The 18,665-nt window shown below is 39.7% G+C and overlaps 1 pseudogene; it reads right to left on the reverse strand.

Annotated features, from left to right (window-relative positions):
* Window positions 1-13,055: 13,055 nt before the first annotated feature.
* On the reverse strand, window positions 13,056-16,186 carry LOC138076749 (14-3-3 protein eta-like; annotated as a pseudogene).
* Window positions 16,187-18,665: the final 2,479 nt, after the last annotated feature.

Genomic DNA, 18,665 nt, shown 5'->3' on the forward strand with positions numbered 1-18,665 from the left:
ATCGCAGCATGCCAGGCCTCCCTGTCCATCACCAACTCCCGGAATTCACTCAGACTCATGTCCATCGAGTCAGTGATGCCATCCAGCCATCTCATCCTCTGTCGTCCCCTTCTCCTCCTGCCCCCAATCCCTCCCAGCATCAGAGTCTCTTCCAATGAGTCAACTCTTCACATGAGGTGTCCAAAGTGCTAGAATTTCAGCTTCAGCATCATTCCCTCCAAAGAAATCCCAGGGCTGATCTCCTTCAGAATGGACTGGTTGGATCTCCTTGCAGTCCAAGGGACTCTCAAGAGTCTTCTCCAACACCACAGTTCAAAAGCATCAATTCTTTTTTTTTTTTTTTTAATTTTAAAATCTTTAATTCTTACATGTGTTCCCAAACATGAACCCCCCTCCCACCTCCTTCCCCATAACATCTCTGTGGGTCATCCCCATGCACCAGCCCCAAAATTCTTCAGCACTCAGCCTTCTTCACAGTCCAACTCTCACATCCATACATGGCCACTGGAAAAACCATAGCCTTGACTAGATGGACCTTTGCTGGCAAAGTAATGTCTCTGCTTTTGAATATACTATCTAGGTTGGTCATAACTTTTCTTCCAAGGAGTAAGCATCTTTTAATTTCATGGCTGTAATCTCCATCTGCAGTGATTTTGGAGCCCCCCAAAATAAAGTCTGACACTGTTTCCACTGTTTTCCCATCTATTTCCCATGAAGTGATGGGACAAGACGCCACGATCTTCATTTTCTAAATGTTGAGCTTTAAGCCAACTTTTTCACTCTCCTCTTTCACTTTCATCAAGATTATTTCTAATGTCTTTATACATAACCATGCTGAAGTTATATGCAAATATCAAGTATATGGCTTTCAATGTGTAGTCATCATGTAAAGAACTAGTAGCTGTTATCCATTTCAGTGGATTCCTTTCATGATCTTCATGAAGCCATTAGTTAAAGCCTCTTTTGGGAATTCTCTGGTGGTCCAGTGGTTAGGATTCTGTGCTTCCACTGCAGGGGGCATGATTTGATCCTTGGATGGGAACTAAGATCCCACAAACCATGCAGTGCAACCAAAAATAAAATAAAAAGGCTCTTTTTAGGCATTCCTCCAGGTAGCTACACATAATAGTTTAAATCTCACACTAAATTTATCCAAATACTATCTTCCACAGTACCAAGCGGGCTTGCTGTATATCTTTGTTTGTTTTTTACTACATTATTTCTTCCTTTGTCCTTTTCTTTCCTAGATGTATACTGGGAAATATGTTAGCGCTCATGACCTCATCTGTTTTACATGTCCAGGGAAGCCTAATAGGAATTTAGGAAATTCACTTATAACATATGTGTTCCCTACATTCTTAGCCAGCAGACTTCACTGGTTGAGTGCTGATGGGTCCGCTGAATGTCCTGCTGAATGTCTTTTACCTGACCCCAGGTAATGAGAATAGGTGTATCTCTTCTTGGAAATTAATGCTGTTTTTGTCATCTATCTCCAAAGATACAACTGCAGTTTGAGTGTGCTGCAGCTCTCTCTGCTTCCCCAACTCATATGCTCCCTACTAAAATCCCTCAAGAGGCCATCTTCCTCTGTTTCACTCATGATGCATCCTATCTGTCTAGGATTGTACTGGTACATGGGAGGCATGTGGATATTTAGTGCCAAGTTGCTCTTGGGGAACAGGAAGCCTAGCAAGGGTTAACCCTCTGTTGAGGGGAAGGGTGAGGGGAGTAAGTTGGGTCAGAAGTCTACACTATTGGTTCTTGAGAGAGCAGACATCAGAAAAGTTTGTGCTTTGGTTGCCCTTTCCAGGTATCTCATGGTCTTCCTTTCACACTGTTTTTTTTTTTTTTTTTCTTCCTAAGATCTTTTTTTTCACACAATGCTAACAACTACTGTATTAACTTAGTATTTGATACATTTTTTCATAAGTACCACTTTTAAAAATATATTTGGCTGAGGAGACCACTCTCTCTGTCATCTACAGTCACCTGAGCCACACCTCTGTGTGGAACTATTTCAGGGAGGAGACTACCACTGTGACTTTGCTAAAGGGAGCATTATTAAAGGGATGGGTAAAACAGAGTACAGAAAAACAGCATCGAACTTTTATGTATTTGTAAATTGCTGAACATATTTATAAAATTGTCTGCCTAATAATCTTTAACGTGGTGGTGGTCAATCAGTCATGTCTGACTCTTTGTGACCCCATGGACCGTAGCCCACCAGGTTCCTCTGTCCATGGAATTTTCCAGGCAAGAATACTGAAGTGGGTTGCCATTTCCTTCTCCAGGGGATCTTCCCAACTCAGGGATTGAACCTGAGCTCCTGCGTCTCCTGCATTGGCAGGCAGATTCTTTATCACTGTGCCACCTGGGAAGCCATCTAATCTTCAGTGCTCATGCTAAATATTGATACTCCTGTTTATGTAACCATCAGTAAACCATCAGTAAAGATTATCACTTTAATCTTCAATGCTTCCCTTCTTTATCTTTTATTTCTGACTGCTCTCTGTTTTTTTCCTGCTCTTTTGTAAATATTCACAAAGAACATACAATATCTATAGTACTGATAGATGCTGGCTTACAGAATCGAATTACAAGGTACTCAAGGTATTTAAGGTACTCAAGGAGACAACAGATGTTTGGATCAACGTGATCCTGTGTGTTAAGTTCTATAGGGAGATGGGTATGTATGAGATGCTGCGTCACCACACAGGAAAATAACTAAGTTTACATGTTGAGGGAAGCTGCCCAAAGGAGACATCTTAAGAAAAGAGTGAGACTTCTACAGGAAGTCAAGAAAGATAGAGATTTCAAACAAAGGGAATATGTCCCTGACCCCACTGGCTGCCCCTTTAAGCACCGTTTCCTCTTCAGTTATTCCTTGCCATTGAAATCCCGACTTTGTTTGTATTTCCAGTAGCCTCATGAATCACTTAAGGCTTAAGTAAGCCTTAGAGATTAAATCTTGGTTAGTCTAAGTCAATAGGAACAGTTCTATTACCCTCTGCATGGCTGCTTTAGAAAAGATGACTTCATTCCATCCTGGTCCATGAGATAGAATTGGGAAATGATTTTTTGTGGGGATTCTGGGACATCCCATGTGAGGATGGTTTTTATATGCTGCAATATCAGGATATGAAGTTTGAAACTAACAGAGACACTTGTCACCATGGGAGACAAATTTGATATTAAAAAAAAAGGGGGGGGGCAAAAAACAACAATCCTGGAACCACTAACTGGAACTAACTCTGATTTCTTGTTGTGTCTGATAATAATCACTTTATTTTGTAAGTAATTTTGAATTAATGGATAAATAATAACAAAACAAAGGCTGTAGGGACAATAAATTATCATCGTTCCACAATTCGCATACCTACACTAAGGGCTTGGCTAATGTTTCTGGAATCCTATGGTATTGAACTGAGTAGTTAAGGATGAAAAAGTGCAATTTCCCTGAGGCTGTGGATGAAGACCAGGGCCAACTCTCACAAGCTTGAGACACCAATAAATAAAGAAGAAACTAGTTTGATTCTATGGGAAAATGCAAGATGCCCTAGTCTAAATATGAATGTCAAATATAAATTTTGCTAGTCTCTGGAAGGGTATAGAGCAACTGAGTCTGGCAGGAAACAATAGGTTGGTCTCTCTGACTTTAGTTCCTTTAAGTTGGCAGGCTCACCAAGTAGACTCACTCCTATAAAAGCCTGCCCTTAAACGTTCAAAGCTTTAATCATGAACCACTTGTACCGATTTTGTTTCACCAAGAAAATCATTTTCAGTTTACGATTTCACCATGATCTTTGGTCTAAAATGCTCAGGGCTTCTTCACTGTTTTTCCCTCCACTCTTCCCCTACACGCAATTCGACACTCCATCAACATCTGGCGCTTCCTCAAAAAAAATATCCTACCAATTTTGGTCAACTAGGATCATCTCCTCTGGCACAGACCACTCTGAACAAGATTTGCTCCAGCTTTATGAAGATTCTAAACAAGATCCACCAAAGTACTTTCTTACAGAGATAGAAAACTGACCAAGTTATTTGTAAAAAGCCCCATTCTTTTTATTTACTGATATTTAACATGTACTTAGGCGTCCCTCGGAGGAGGCAATGGCACCCCACTCCAGTACTCTTGCCTGGAAAATCCCATGGATGGAGGAGCCTGGTGGGCTGCAGTCCATGGGGTCGCTAGAGTTGGACACAACTGAGCGACTTCACTTTCACTTTTCACTTTCATGCATTGGAGAAGGAAATGGCAACCCACTCCAGTATTCTTGCCTGGAGAATCCCAGGGACAGGGGAGCCTGGCTGGCTGCCATCTATGGGGTCGTACAGAGTCAGACATGACTGAAGCGACTTAGCAGCAGCAGCAGCAGTAGGCTTCCCTGGTGGCTCAGATGGTGAAGAATCCGTGAAGAATTCAGATGGTGAAGAATTCCCTGGGTCGAGAAGACTCCTGGAGAAGGGAATGGCTTCCCACTCCAGCATTCTTGCCTGGAGAATTCCATGGACAGAGGAGCCTGGTGGGCTACAGTTCATGGGGTCACAAAGAATTGGACATGACTGAATAACTAAGCCAAGAAACATGTACTTGGTTTTTTGAACATATAATAGCAAAAAATTATCAACCTTACTTTTTGCAGACAACATTCAGTTATCTCAAAATCAAAATTGCAATATAATTATTGAACCCATATTAATTCATATTGAAATAAATTTAGAATATGTACATGTACCAAATAATAAAAAATAGGTATAATAAAAGTAAATAGTCATGGTGTTTATTTTCCTAAAATAGGTACATTGGAGCTGATGCTTCAGAAAAGTGTTTAGATATTAACAGGACAAAACCCTGCCTCAGAAATATTTTCATTAAAGAAGATCTAGCTTTTCAGGATAGCCTTTATAATTCTTTCTTAAGCACAAGAGAACATTTCTATAAAACTGACAAAACCCCATTTTGTTACTTCTCATTGTTTTCCAAAACTATGAGCCAGACTGAAAAGCTGCAGGAACAGAAACCCAGCACTCTTGTTTGTTCTGAAATTCTAGTGCTTAACAAAATGCTTCACATATAATGGGTGTGCTTCTCTTTACATATACATATTTGGAATCAGAAGTCTGAGTATTGCTTTTCTAAAATAAATTTTTTATTCATTTATTTTTGGCTGTACTGGGTCTTTGTTGTTGCTCGCAGGCTTTCTCTAGTTGTGGCGAGTGGGGGCTACTCTCTAGTTGCAGTGAGTGGGCTTTTCCTTGGGATGGCTTCTCTTGTTGTGGAGCACAGGCTCTCAGCGCATGGGCTCAGTAGTTGTGGCTTGCTTAGTTGCTCTATGGCATGTGGAATCTTCCCAGACTAGGGATTGAACCCGGATCTCCTGTATTGGCAGGCAGATTCTTATCCACTGTTCCCCCAAGGAAATCCCTGAGTATTGCTTTTGAGTAATACGTGAGCTGTGAACTTCCAGATGTTCAAGCTGGTTTTAGAAAAGGCAGAGGAACCAGAGATCAAATTGCCAACATCTGCTGGATCATCGAAAAAGCAAGAGAGTTCCAGAGAAACATCCAATTCTGCTTTATTGACTATGCCAAAGCCTTTGACTGTGTGGATCACAATGAACTGTGGAAAATTCTGAGAGATGGGAATACCAGACCACCTGACCTGCCTCTTGAGAAACCTGTATACAGGTCAGGAAGCAACAGTTAGAACTGGACATGGAACAACAGACTGGTTCCACATAGGAAAAGGAGTACGTCAAGGCTGTATATTGTCACCCTGCTTATTTAACTTCTATGCAGAGTACATCATGAGAAATGCTGGGCTGGAAGAAGCACAAGCTGGAATCAAGATTGCTGGGAGGAATATCAATAACCTCAGATATGCAGATGACACCACCCTTGTGCCAGAAAATGAAGAAGAACTAAAGAGCTTCTTGATAAAAGTGAAAGAGGAGAGTGAAAAAGTTGGCTTAAAGCTCAACATTCAGAAAACTAAGATCATGGCATCCAGTCCCATCACTTCATGGCAAATAGATGGGGAAACAGTAGAAACAGTGGCTGACTTTATTTTTCTGGGCTTCAAAATCACTGCAGATGGTGATTGCAGCCATGAAATTAAAAGACGCTTACTCCCTGGAAGGAAAGTTATGACCAATCAAGACAGCATATTAAAGAGCAGAGACATTACTTTGTCCACAAAGGTCCTTCTAGTCAGGGCTATGGTTTTTCCAGTGGTTATGTATGGATGTGAGAGTTGGACTATAAAGAAAGCTGAATGCTAAAGAATTGATTCTTTTGAACTGTGGTGTTGGAGAAGACTCTTGAGAGTCCCTTGGACTGCAAGGAGATACAACCAGTCCATTCTGAAGGAGATCAGCCCTGGGATTTCTTTGGAAGGAATGATGCTAAAGCTGAAACTCCAATACTTTGGCCACCTGATGTGAAGAGCTGACTCATTTGAAAAGACCCTGATGCTGGGAAAGATTGAGGAGAAGGGGATGACAGAGGATGAGATGGGTGGATGGCATCACCGACTCGATGGACATGGGTTTGGGTGGACTGCGGGAGTTGGTGATGGGCAGGGAGGCCTGGCGTGCTGTGGTTCATGGGATCGCAAAGAGTTGGACATGACTGAGTGACTGAACTGAACTGAACTGAGTACCTGATGGTCTGAAAACACTGAAGCAGACTGTGGGGGTGCTGTTATGCAGTGAGTGTCACTGTGCTTTCAGAAGACTATAACCTATTTCTGATTTTGACCATGGACTCTTAGATTTGAAGGTAAGTGAAGAGGTCTTTTCAACCTCTTACCCACTTCAGCAAAACTGCTGTTTGTTTCTGCTCTTTTTGGTTTTAGTTTGCTTGCTACATTCAATCAGTTGTCCTAGGCATTCTTTTAAAAGAAAGACAGAAAAAAATTTACTCAAATCTTCTATATGACTGTATTTTCAGATTCAGAAGAATAGTTGTCCTTCTGCACATGAACAATCCCCAATTTTTTATGACATTGCTTCTTGACTCTCATCATCTTGATATTTAATCCTTTCACCTTTCTCTGGGACATGGAAATCTCCTTTAAAATGTGGTATCATGAATTGAACTCAGTACTCGTGATTCACTCTTTTTTTTAATCCCAGTTAAAAATATAATAAATCTAGAGAAAAGTTAAAGGAACATTGTATTATTCACCTTTATTAACAAATATTTAATATTCTCATTTATTTTTTCTTTGTCCATATAAAATACACTAATTTTTGCCTGAAGCTTTGCTATTAATTTGCTGACATTTAAAAAAAATCGCCCCCAAATATATTTGTCCCTAAAACATAGCATGTATTTTATGAGAACAAAGACATTTTCTCACATTATCACTGTACCATTAACACATCCAAGAATGTAACATTGCTATGACAATAGTCAACATTCAAATATACCTAACTGTCCAATCGTTATTTATAGGTGCTTCTTTTTTCCCTGTCCCAGGATCCAATCAAGGACCATGGTTTACATTTGGCAGTTGTGTCTCTTTAATATTCTTCGAGTTCTCTCACTTTTCTTTGATTATTTTCTTTTTAAAAAGACTTTGGGGCTGGTGTCTTACAGAATATCCCACAATTGGAATTGGTCTGACTGCTTTTTTATGATTAGAGTCAGGTTAAACATTTTCACAATAATACTAGGTAAAGTTGTATCAATAATAATAGGTAAACTTGTGTCATATCACTCTACTGCCTTAAGTGGAGCATGGTATCAGCTGGTTCCATTTCTGGTGGTAAGCATTTTTATCATTTGATCACCATCACTTACCATGGTGTTCCCAGACTCTCCTGTATAGAGGTCAGTATTCTCCTTTGTAATTAATCCACATATAGGGGTAATATTACTTTAAGACTATATGAGCATCTTGTTCTCTAAGATTTATACCTATAGTTTTAGCATCTATTGATGACTCTTGCCTTCATCAATTATTACACTGGCTGGTGCAGAATTTCTAATTTTATCTCTTTAAACTTTACTAGCTGGCATTCTAATATAAAAAAGAGCTTTGCCTTTCCTGATGTGCTTTGTGTGGTTTTCATCTCCTTTGTTCTGAATATTATATTCCCACCAAAGCAGCCTAAGATTGCAGTAAATTATTTCTCATAATTGGATCACACAGGTCACTCAAAGAACAAATTGCAGTTCCATTTGAGCATGTAGAGTTTTAAACAATTCAGCATATATTAGAGCATTAAAGTGTAAGAATTAATTAGATATATTCATGTAATTCATAGGGGATATTGCTATTTCTTTAGCATCCTGACTTAGTTAATTTTTACTTTTTCAAAGCTCTCTACTGACAATGTATTTTCCTGGCCTCTTATGTTACTTCCTGCTGGAGGTTTATCTACCATCTGTCACTGAACTGTAGATACATGTTTAGCAATAAAAATGATCACATAATATTTCTGAAAGTGATTGTAATTCTACCCATAGCTACAAAGTCATTTGCCAATGATTTTCCCCATATCAGCATTATATGTTAACATGTCACAAGTGTTTTTTATTACATAGTAACATTAAATGAGAATTATAAACACTAAATATAGGAATAACATGGTATAATATTGCAACGTAATACTTCTCTGCAGAAAACCCTTGATAGAGATACTGTTAATATTTAAGCATATTATCAGAAAATGGTCTAAATGGTTTGAAATTAGGATTATCTGGCTCACCTTTTTTTTTTTTTCCCCAGAGAAAACAACAAAGTCTAGAGAAACTAAAAATCACTTCTTTATTTCTTTTCACAAGGTCACTTCTTTTCAAGGACATGGGTTTTTTTCTTTTTGGTTTGGTTCATAAAATCACAGAGATTCCTGAATTGGTGTTTCTCTCATGAGTGTCATCATCCCTCAAGCTTACAGAAGAAACAGATGTGGCTTGTCTTTCCATAAAGACTGTATGAGGCTGCAGCAGTTAAACATACTTCTCAGCTGCATCTTCACAACTGCAATTTGGCACTGCTTTTTAATTTATCAAATTGAAAAAAACATAAGGCAAAAATTACGAGCCATTTCTCTTGTTATTATACTGATTATACAGATTCAGCATGAGCAAGACAGATGCTAATTTGTGCATAAAGCACATTCCTTTTGACAGGAAAATATATATAAACTGTGGTTGAAGAAAGACAAGGGTAGAGCTAAAAGCATTTTTTGATTTGTATGGAAAGTTTTCAGTGAAAGACATGATCTCCTGCTTTATCATATCACCAATAATTCCTAGATATAGAGTGTCAGTAAAGACACCCAAACAAATCTCTTCCCATGGAGCCCGGTGAGCTTGGCAGTTGGGATATTTGAAACAGGATGAATCCAAGCAAATCACAGAAGATAGGTGTGATTGAGAGAAAACAACGAGGTCACCTGTGTCCCAATTTCTTGCACCATTTCTTCTACAGAAATTCCAATGTGACCTTCAGCAATTCCCTTAACAGCTTTTGGTTTCTGTTTTCCCATCAAGATGTTTGGGTTACATGCTGGCTGTGTACCTTTCAGCTGTAACATTTGATATATGGATTCTATTTTCCAAGCTGTGTAGAATGAGTTTGTGATCTAAGCATCTTTGAACTGATATAAATTCAGAGTCAAATATCCCCCATGACAGGTGGATTTTCCCCAAATCCCATTATGACCTAGAAAATTTGGTATTAAAAGCAACTTTCCTCCCGATAAACTTATAAGCACTTAAGTGTCATAAATTCAAGACCCAGTCAGTGCAACAAGAATGATATCTGCCAAGAATGATGGCAAAGCAGAGTTTTAGAAGAATGGAAGATTAAAGCTTAAAGTGGAGAGAATGTCTGTGGTGATAGATGAACTTCTCCTACTTAACATGTAATAAAAATCATACTCTTCCTTCAAAGCCTAGTCAAAAAGCTACTTACTCTATAAAAACGTCCCGATTGCCCCTCACCCACCCTATTTTCCATTCAGTTTCCTTTCCATTTTGTTCTATCTTCCCTTTAGTGTGGTCTTCTATTAAAATTAACTATTCGCATGTCAATTTCTCCCACTGTTTTGTAAATTTCTTGAGCCTAACACTTCTCTTTCACTTTTGTGTTCATTCTTTTTTACTTTCTTACAATAGGAGGTCTTGGTAAGAAATGTGGAATGAACAAACTGCTACTAACTGAAAGAATTTGGGAAAGTTCAAAAGGAGAGAGAAGATGCCAGTTAATATGGTCTCTCAACCTTCCAGGATCCTCCTTGCTGGAATCTTATCTCGGCTGAGTGATGTACATGCCACCAAGAAGGATCCTGAGTCAGAATGATTGGCTATAGATAACCTGGAAACTAATCCCATCACCATAAAACCCAAGACTGAGCCACGTGGCACAGCAGTTCTCCTGGGTTTCCTTACCCTGCTACTCTTCACCAAGGTACCCCTTTCCAACAAAGACTCTTGCTTTGTCAGTATGTTGTGTCTCCTCAGATAATTCACTCCCAAGCATTAGACAAGAGCTCACTCTCAGGCTCTGGAAGGGTCCTGCTTCCTACAACAAAATGATTAATATGGCCAGTTGTCGTAATGATCACTAGATGCAATTTCTAAGTATTAGCCTCATTACTCAAAAAGTAAATAATCTCACATCAATAAAAAAGAATTAACTTCTCTTTACTGTGTTTGCTATTGGAAACAGTGGAAACAATGTCAGACTTTATTTTTTTAGGCCCCAAAATCACTGCAGATGGTGACTGCAGCCATGAAATTAAAAGATGCTTACTCCTTGGAAAAAAAGTTATGACCAACCTAGATAGTATATTCAAAAGCAGAGACATTACTTTGCCAACAAAGTAGTCAAGGCTATGGTTTTTCCAGTGGTCATGTATGGATGTGAGAGTTGGACTGTGAAGAAGGCTGAGCGCTGAAGAATTGATGCGTTTGAACTGTGGTGTTGGAGAAGACTCTTGAGAGTCCCTTGGACTGCAAGGAGATCCAACCAGTCCATCCTGAAGGAGATCAGCCCTGGGATTTCTTTGGAGGGAATGATGCTGAAGCTGAAACTCCAGTACTTTGGCCACCTCATGCGAAGGGTTGACTCACTGGAAAAGACTGTGATGCTGGGAGGGATTGGGGACAGGAGGAGAAGGGGATGACAGAGGATGGGATGGCTGGATGGCATCACTGACTTGATGGACTTGAGTCTGAGTGAATTCTGGGAGTTGGTGATGGACAGGGAGGCCTGGCGTGCTGTGATTCATGGGGTCGCAAAGAGTTGGACACGACTGAGTGACTGAACTAAACTGAATGACATGTATTTTCTACATTATGATTGTAGACAGTTAAGTACTCATCAATTTCTGGCAGACAAATGTTAAGATTTACCTGACTGAGCTTCTTGAAGTCAGGGATCATGTCTGGTCCAGTTCTGTGCTGCCGGCATTGGTCATGACATCTGGCACTAAGTATCTGCTCTATTAAGGCTTACTGAATGGAACAATCCTGACCTAGGGAGCTGGGTTAGGATTAGAAGGGGAGCTGTGGGTTGAAAACAGTAGATTAGTTTTTTTTCTTGGATGAATTCAAAAGAGACTTCCAAGAAAGTAAACAAGGGATTGCAGCTCCCAATGAACCACATTATTTGCAATACTTTCAGAGTGACTTAGTCTTTAACTAACTATAGTTGACCCTGGAGTAACTCAGGGTGGGGAAGTGTTTGGGGCACTGACCCCTGAACAGTCCTAAACCTACATGTAAGTTCAGTCTGCCCTCTTCATCTGGGGGTTTTGATCGGTGGACTCAACCAATCAAGATCATGTAGTACTATAGCATGTATTTACTAAACTAAATCTGTATATAAGTAGACCCTCACAGTTCAATCCCATATTAAGGGTCAACTGTAGTCTCATTTCAACAATATATACTTTTTAATAAACTTGTATCAAGGGATGTGAGACAGTGAGTGTGAGATCATGAGATACAAAAGGAATCATTTAATATTCTAGAGTGAATCATCTAAGGTTATCTCAATCCTGAATATTCACTGGAAGGACTGATGTTGAAGCTGAAACTCCAATACTTTGGCCACCTGATGCAAAGAACTGACTTGTTTGAAAAGACCCTGATGCTGGAAAGATTGAAGGTGGGAGGTGAAGGGGATGACAGAGAATGAGATGGTTGGATGGCATCACTGACTCCATGGATATGAGTTTGAGTAAGCTCTGGGAGTTTGTTTGTGATGGACAGGGAAGCCTGGCTGTGCTGTAGTCCACATGGGGTCGCAGAGAGTCGGACATGATTGAGCAACTTAACAGAACTAAAGCTTATCTCATTTTTTTCTTATTTTTAAAAATATCCCCCAAACAGCATTTATTTACCCATTGAACTCCAAAAGATATAATTTAAAAGTCTAGTATCTTATAATCATCCATTTCGATTGACATGGGCTGACACATAAGGAAGACAGCCAAAGAGTTACAAAAAATAAATCCATGACTCTTAAATAATCGTAACCTCCCCCCACTCCCCAAAGTTACAGGTATCAAAACTTTAGATGTATTGCACTGAAAAGGTTTGCGCACCTCATTATTTAAAGAGGGAAAACAAAGTACAACTTAATCGTCATGTGAGGCAGCTTATTATTAAGTGGATGGAAAGGAGAAAGGATCTCTCCGTCTCAGCTTCCCTGAACCGTTTTTCATCAGTTTAAGAAACAGGCGAGAGCGGTGAATTCATATTTGCATGCACGGACATACTGCTTTAACAAACATTACCAGCTTGTTTTAAATGAATCATTTAAATAGCTGACTGTTAAATAGCCTGTGTCCGCTAATTCTCCCTTCTAACTTCCCCATTGCTTTCACCTCCATTTCACTTAGATAAGCAGGCATAGTACAGAAAAGGCCTCCTTGGGAACGTACCTGTCTGCACAACTGGAAAAGGAAGCTTCCACGGGCTCAAAGCAATGCCAATGAATTTGTCCAGAACTGCTTCCCGGGAGAACGGAGAGTAGATATGAGTAGTCTGAGTAGCTGTGCTGCCACACAGACAAGTTTAGCACTAGATATTCAGTGATTGTGATGAGGAAGGACTGGCGGTGACAGGGTGGGGGTCAGGACCGAGGCGCCTGCGTTGTTTTCTCCAGCTTCCTCGTCCTGTTGGTTGCCCCTCCAGAGGGTGAGGTTCTCTCGCAGCAGCCGCACGACAAGCAGGTAGTTCTTATAGGAATCCTCGTTCAGTGAGTCCAGCTCGGTTACGGCACCGTGAAAGGCTAAGAGAGAGGCTTGCCTGCGATCTTTCTGGATCTCGGCGTTGAGTGAGGCCTGGCCTGGCCGGATTGGGTGAGTGGGCTGCAAGCGCTCCTGGCTGATTGCGGAGGCTTCCTTTCCGCAGAGTGCAGAGTTTGGGACAACATCGTTTTTCTTCTCACCGGAACCGGCCCCTGCCAGGTAGCGATAGGAGTCGCCTTTCATCTCCAGGGAGAAGACTTTACTCTCACACTAGAAATCACTGCGGTTCCTCATGAGGAACTTGTCCAGAAGAGCCAGCATGGTGTTGCACACTGTTTCCAGCTCCTTGTTGATCTTCGCTCGGTAAACCTTAACCTTCTTTAGTTTCTTCTCATTCTGCCACAGTTTTCTGGTCGATGATCCTCCAGGAAGACAGGCAAAGCCCACGTTCTTGTAAGCCACAGAGAAGAGGTCTTGGTTTTCAGTGAAGACAGGTTCATTGAGGCTGGTCGCTTCCTTCATCGCGGAGGCTTTGGCCAGCTGCAGTCGCAGCTGCTTGCGGTGTCCCTTGTCGTTGTGGCCGGGCCTCTCCTGGCACCAGGCTCCCTCGCTCGCCCATGGCGCGCGCGCTTTTGGCCACCGCGGAGGCCACTGCCACTGCGCACGCGCGGACTGGCTTGCCGTGTGGTCCAGGCTGCAGGTGGCAGGCAGCTCAGATGGCCCGCAGCTGTGCTGGCCTTCTCGGCTGCCTAGACCTCTGGGCTGGGTTGTCTCATTTTCATATTTGTCTGGAGTGTCGAATAAAGTTTATAATTCCTTTTTCCTCCTTTCTGACATGATTGAGATTTTCTTTTTTATCCACTCTATGAGCTGTTCCATAAAATCGGTAGCATCTGTACTATTCACATAAATAGTGTCTGAACTATAGAGGGCAGCATGTGAGGGAGCACGTGGGAAACCAAGGTCTGGTACAGCTGGCTGTTGTTGTTGTTCAGCCCCTCAGTCAGGTGCGACTCTTTTGTGACCTATGGACTGTAGCCTGCCAGGCTCCTCTGCCCATGGAGTTTTCTGGGCAAGGTTATTGCAGGCGGATTTTTTACCCCTGAGCCACCAGTGAAGCCCACAGCTGGTTGTGCACTGGTCAAAAACCTAGCATGGGGGGGTGATGCCTGAGTGATTTTTGGCAATTTTTAGTGTGTTCATTGCTCAGTTTCCTATTATTTCATCTACATGGAAGAATATATAAAGACTATATAGAATGTGATTTTCTTTATATTATGTATGATAAGAATATAGGAAAATATTCCCTCTATATGCTCTGAGGTCTAGGGTCAGAATAACATCAGAAATGCTACATGCATCACTTAGACATTCTTAACACCCATTAGCATATCAAGAACCTTTGAGAAATTGTTTAACATTGTTATCCTAGAGTTTTCTATGTGTATTTGACCATTTTGCATTTTCTTTCTCCTTCTTCCCTTCCCTATCACTCTTCCTCCGTCCTCTACTTTGACAGAATATCTAATATTAATACTATAGTTTAACCTCTGATGCATGTTTTTTTTTGGAAGACCTCTAGATAAGTTAGAATTTATTGTGAAATAAAATCAGGCTAGGAGAAAACTATAGCATAGTCTAGATTGCGTAGATCTGAGGGTTTACTCTCATGGAGTTTCTTTTTGATGCTATATTCTCGTAAAAGTACTATCAAATCTACCTTTATATTTGATACAGGAATGCTGTTTGGAAATATTGTCCATCCCAATGTTCACTGCACATGAAAATGTTTTTTAGAAAAATTTCTGTTAATTGCTAGTGAAAATTTGCTTCTTCCAAATTAAAGCATCAATAAATGTATAACCTCAGTTAACAAGATGTCAGGAGACAGTTTGGTTTAAGAGTGATTATTTAGCAACTTGGTGATATTCACAGCAATTACAACTTCCTTTTTTTCAGCTATGCACTTTCAGTGTCAAGCTTGTTATTAGGCTAGCCTATGTCATTGTTGTTAGGTGTTTGTAGTAGTACTGGGAGTCAAATCTTCATAACAGTAACATCCTAAAGAATAACATATGCCAAATTTTCTCAGAATAATCTAGCTCAATGCAGAGGAACATCTCCAGAGAACCCCCAGTTATCTCCTACAATTTCATTGGCCGGAACCAGGTTAGGTGCCCAGCTACAACAAATACTAGCAGAACGACTATTGCAGAGGAGATGAGATGACCATGGCTGGCTTAGATTAACCATAATTTACCCCCAATCTACATAACTACCATAATAAAAATGTGTTTGGTTTTTTTTTAAATAAAGAGGAAGGAAGAAATCTTGAGTAGGAAACATAGTGTCTATTTGAAACACTTCCAGGGGCTCCTTTTCATTTAAAAATAAAAAACAGATTAAATTTATAAGCCATACATGTATATTTATGGCCATTCTACTTTATGGCCCATTGTTCTGCTTTTATGTCTTAATCTCATTATCAATTAAAATTTATTTTCCTGTTGCTCATGGTTTTTCTGTACTTTTTAAAAAATGTATAGTTCTGATGTTTTAAACTTCACATGTTTTTCAAAATGATATATAATATATAAAAACTAAAGCTATCAGATACAAACTAGGGGATAGAAGGTGATTAGGTAACTGTTCTGTGTTTGAATATACAGGATTCATTGACATTCCAGCTAAACAGTTAGGAAGTACTTTGGGCCAAGCCTTTAAAAACATGGCTGTGGTAATCAACTTTCCTAGCATGATAACACTGAATATTCTCATGTAATTAACATCTCTGACTTACAGGAAAGCAGCAGTGGTGGCACTCTAGGTAGAATTTGATTAGCCAAGACAAATAAATTAGGTTTCGTGCTTCTATCAGGATAGAAGAATTGCAGAGGCTGGTTTGGAAATTTCAAGCCATTGAATATGCCATTTGACCTCTCAAGGAAATTAACTTTTCTAGCTGCCATTCTGAAAAGTTCTAATTAAGCTATATTGTTATTATTGACTTATTTGCTACATTGGATGTCATATAGGCAACTTTCTTGAAATTCTGTAAAATCTTTCAAATGCTTTTTTTGTTAATGTACAACTGCATGATAGGTGAGATGGAACGCATCTTATGATGGTACATGTCAGCTGGGACCATAGAGAAGATTTATAGATTTAATCATACAGATCCCCAAAGATTCACTTTATTCTTTCCATATGGGGACCCAATTTGAATTACATTTCCTTTGTACAAGAGACTTATAGGATAAAGAATGCATGGAACATTTGAAAAAAAAAATAGCCTATGTAGTAATGGGAAGAGACAGATGTTGGAAAGGCAGATGTGGACTCATTTTATGGGAAACTAAATCAATAATGGGAAGACTTACATAGGAGTGACAGTTAGCAGTGATCCTAAGGGAAATGATTCAGTTAAATAATAAATAGGACAAAAAGTATTAGAAAAGGATTTGTAGGTAGAGAATAACTAATTATAGGGTTATGCAAACTTGGAAACACTTTGTGTGGTTGGTGCTTGAACTAAAACATATTTCACTAGTACAATTACTTCAGCAGAAAGTAGGAAGTATGTGCTGGAATCAGCAAGGACCCTGGAGGGCACAGACATAATGAAGAAGAAGAGAAAATTTTATATTCTTGCAGTCAGAAAAGAGAGAAAGGAAATGAAGGGTAAATGTCTTTAGAAAGAACAGTTAAATGTATGTGATTATAATGTGTGATACTTAATAAATTATTCCTATGTGATAGGTAATGTATGTTTTCTCAACATCCCCATAAAATAATTGATAAAAGCTGATGTTTCTCACTAATTCTTTGTGAGATAGCATGCATTTCAGGAATGTAACAAAGGCTGAGTTCTGGTCTCAGGTTAGTTCAATTGAATCTTGGAAGGACAGCTACTTAAGATTCCATTAGTTGGATTTTGTTCTGTAAATGGACTTATTTCATGTTTATTTATTTCAGTTTTGGAAAGAGATGCTGCTTTTTATTTTTCTCCATAGCAGACGTCTAGAGTTATCTTGGGCTCTGCTCTGTTCTCCCATCTCACTGCAGAGCCAACACTTCTTGCAAAAGGGCCTTCTGTTTGGGGCAAGGGGAGAGTTACTCAAGTATATGGCTTTATAGGGAATAATGAGGGGGCAGCAGGGCACACCAGTTCAGCATTTCTGTAGTCTTTGAATTGATTACCTTGATTATTTTGTCTTTGGACAGCCCCTGCTGTTGGATGACTTCCTGTGGAATACTGGGGAACTTCTCTGGAGTTTTGCATGAGATTCTTGGAATACATGGCTTTCACCTTTGTAGTAGTCCTCTCTACCTGTTTTGGGTTTTGCATGTGTGTGTGTTTGTGTGTGTGTGTTTGTGTGTGTGTGTGTGTTTATGTGCATATGCATGTATTTTAAACACTCACTCTCTTATTGCTTCCAATTTCCAGCAATTTCATAAAAAAATTTTGGCCTATCAAAATAATCTCTTCTTATTTCTACCTAATGTCTATTTATTTTTATTTCAATTAGATTTTGGAAGGAAAGAGAAGCATGTGGGGTTAGTCAACTTAGCCATCTTTAACCAAAGTCACAGGTATATATTCTTGACAGTTTAAAACACTTTATGTTCAGGGTGTACATTGGGCCCCTCCAATGAACTTGTATCCATTTTTTAAACAGGTTACAATGTTAAAATTGATTCAGTTGTCCATACATTATCATCACTTAGTCATTAAGTCATGTCTAACCCTTTTCGATCCCATGGACTGTAGCCCACCAGGCTCCTCTGTCTGTGGGGTTTCCCAGGCAAGAATACTGGAGTGGGTTGCCATTTTCTTCTCCAGGGGATCTTCCCCACCCAGGGATTGAACCTGGGTCTCCTGCATTGCACGCAGATTGTTTATCATCTGAGCCACCAGGGAGGCCCTCATTTGTCATGCTTTCTGGCTAAGGGGGAAAACATCCTTTTGGCCCAGAAAAGCTCTTCCTGGAAATGACCTGATGTATACCAGTGTTTATATAACCCAACTCACATAATTCCTGCTTTGGTTTTAGACATTAGCTTAAAGCAGGATTTGATTTAGTAAACAACAGTTAATCAACTTTTGTGGTTATTGATTAAGGCAATGCATCTGCATGTGAAAACCATCATAAGTAAAAGGAAGATTGATGGAATATGAGCTGGTGCTATACGTCCTGCTTGCTGATATTCTTTTATTCTCCTTTTAGAGCTAGAAAATTAAAATTTGACTTATAGATAAGTATTGCTAAGTGCATATTCAAGCTAATAAAGAATTATTAAACACACTTAGTGAGGAATCAATTTTCAAAGTGATTGAGTCAAAAGAAGCCAAGTACGGAAAGGTCTTGAGCATAAATAAAAAGCCCTGAATATAAATCTCGACGCTGTCACTCTTCATGATACTTTTTACGAGAGAGTTACCTGTGC

Source organism: Capricornis sumatraensis, chromosome 1 (assembly GCF_032405125.1).
Source record: "Capricornis sumatraensis isolate serow.1 chromosome 1, serow.2, whole genome shotgun sequence".
Lineage (NCBI taxonomy): Eukaryota > Metazoa > Chordata > Mammalia > Artiodactyla > Bovidae > Capricornis > Capricornis sumatraensis.